General features: G+C 44.0%; 1 non-coding gene across 1 annotated transcript; it reads right to left on the bottom strand.

The window, feature by feature from the left end:
* Positions 1-757: 757 nt before the first annotated feature.
* On the bottom strand, positions 758-830 carry TRNAK-CUU (transfer RNA lysine (anticodon CUU)). The gene has a single exon. It is a non-coding gene; the product is annotated as a tRNA-Lys (tRNA).
* Positions 831-2,087: the final 1,257 nt, after the last annotated feature.

The following is a 2,087-nucleotide window of genomic DNA, read 5'->3' as shown; positions in this document are numbered from 1 at the left end:
CTTCATTTGCTGATGTGGCACGACTTCAAATGAGAAGAAACAGCTGCAAACATCCATTGATAATCGGAACCTGGAATATACGAAGTACGAATCTAGGAAAATTGGAAATTGTCAAAAATGAAATGGAACGCATAAACATCAATATCCTAGGCATTAGTGAGCTGAAATGGACTGGTATTGGGCATTTTGAAACGGACAATTATACAGTCTACGATTCCGGGAATGACAACTTGAAGAGGAATGGTGTTGCATTCATCATCAAAAAGAACATTTCAAGATCTATCCTGAAGTACAACACTGTCAGAGATAGGATAATATCCATACGCTTATAAGGAAGACCAGCTAATATGACTATTATTCAAATTTATGCACCAACCACTGGGGCCAAAGATGAAGAAATAGAAGATTTTTATCAGCTGCTGCAGTCTGAAATTGATCGAACATGCTATCAAGATGCATTGATAACTAGTGGCGATTGGAATGCGAACTGACAATGTAGAAGGTTCTAATTCTGCTGGTGGAGCTTCGGTTGCAAAGTGGGTAAGACCTCTCGGCTGCTTATCAAAAGGTCGGCAGTTGAAATCCACCAAAGTTCCTTGGAAACTCTATGGGGCAGTTCTACTCTGTCCTATACGGGTCGCCATAAGTCAGAATTCACTCGGTGGCAATGGGCTTTTCTTCTCTCTCTTTTTTTTTATTCTCTTGGTAAGCAGCTAGAAAAGATTCTGTGACAATGGAAGGGGGCATAAAAGGCGCCCGCCCAACGTGGGGCTCGAACCCACGACCCTGAGATTAAGAGTCTCATGCTCTACCGACTGAGCTAGTCGGGCACTGCTATTATTAGCTTTCTACATAATTATCATTGGCTTCGGAGCTAGAGTCATAATTACTCGTGTGAAAGTAATCCCTGACTTTACAAAATCACGGACACAGTCTCACCTTTTCCCACTGAAAAACTCAAGGCTCAAAGCCAGAGCTTGCGCAGGGTCCGGCGGACTCACTGTATGTGGGAATCAAGAGTTCTGAAACCCTGATATTTCCGAAAATTCCTTCTGGACCTGGTCACTCTGAGAACTCGGTTTCGAGAACTCTGGCTCCGGAAGAGCGCGAAAGGAAGGGGATGAGGGCCGCAAACAACCGCGGGGAACAGGAAGAGAGGGGAAACTTGCTCCTGGGACTTTGGAGCTGCAGCCCAAGCTCCCTCTTCGCGGTCCCAAACCCTTTTCTCCCCTAACTCATGACGGGGGAGGGAGCAGAGGGAAGAGGGCGACGCGTTATGGGAAGCAGGTCGTATAAATTTGGGAGCACTATTTTGTTTCTATATACGAAAATTTTGTGTGGACTGACTAAAAGAACATATTCTTTGCGAATAAAGGTCCCACCGAGATTTAAACGCAGGTCGGATTCAGGGCCTCATGAATACTTGCTCGGGGGATCCTTGGCTCCTCTCCCCAAAGTGTTAGGGCAAATTGCAGGTTGAGCGGCCTGCGGCAAAGCCAATACAGAGACAGGAGGAGGTAAGCAGTAAGAAGGCTTTATTGAATACCGGTATTCAAGAGAGAGAGGGAATTAAACTCCTCCCAAATTCTGTCTGCCCTAAAGGGTTGATGGGAAGGTTTTATATGGGAAAGATTAGGGTTACCTAATGTTTTGAGCACTAGTCCACAGATGGTTTTATACATCACAAAACAACTACAAAAACTCTTTATTAAACTAAAGATGAACATGTCAGGCATCTGGACTTTAATCAGTATATTTCTAACAGGCTGAAAAACTCTCATAAGAATCTCTGGGCTAGTGAAGCTGTTTTGCCAAGTCCACTGTGGCTGAGACAGGGAGCAAGAAAGAAAGCCTTTTGTTGGTTTGCAGGCTGAAGGCCATTTCTCAAGAGAACAAAGAAGAAAAGAGACCAAAGCCACAGGGGCTGAGATAGCTCTGCACCTCTTTGGAAGAGACCAGTATAGCTGGTACAATTAAATGTTTAGAGATTACTTAGAGCATCATTATGACATTAGTCATGTCAAGCTCTTAATCACCTATTTTGAATAGGGGAAAACATGTTGTAAGGTATTAGGGTGTTTGTTGTG

The sequence above is a fragment of the Loxodonta africana genome, chromosome 3 (assembly GCF_030014295.1).
Source record: "Loxodonta africana isolate mLoxAfr1 chromosome 3, mLoxAfr1.hap2, whole genome shotgun sequence".
In the NCBI taxonomy this organism is placed as follows: domain Eukaryota; kingdom Metazoa; phylum Chordata; class Mammalia; order Proboscidea; family Elephantidae; genus Loxodonta; species Loxodonta africana.
This window is presented reverse-complemented; position numbering and strand designations above follow the sequence as displayed.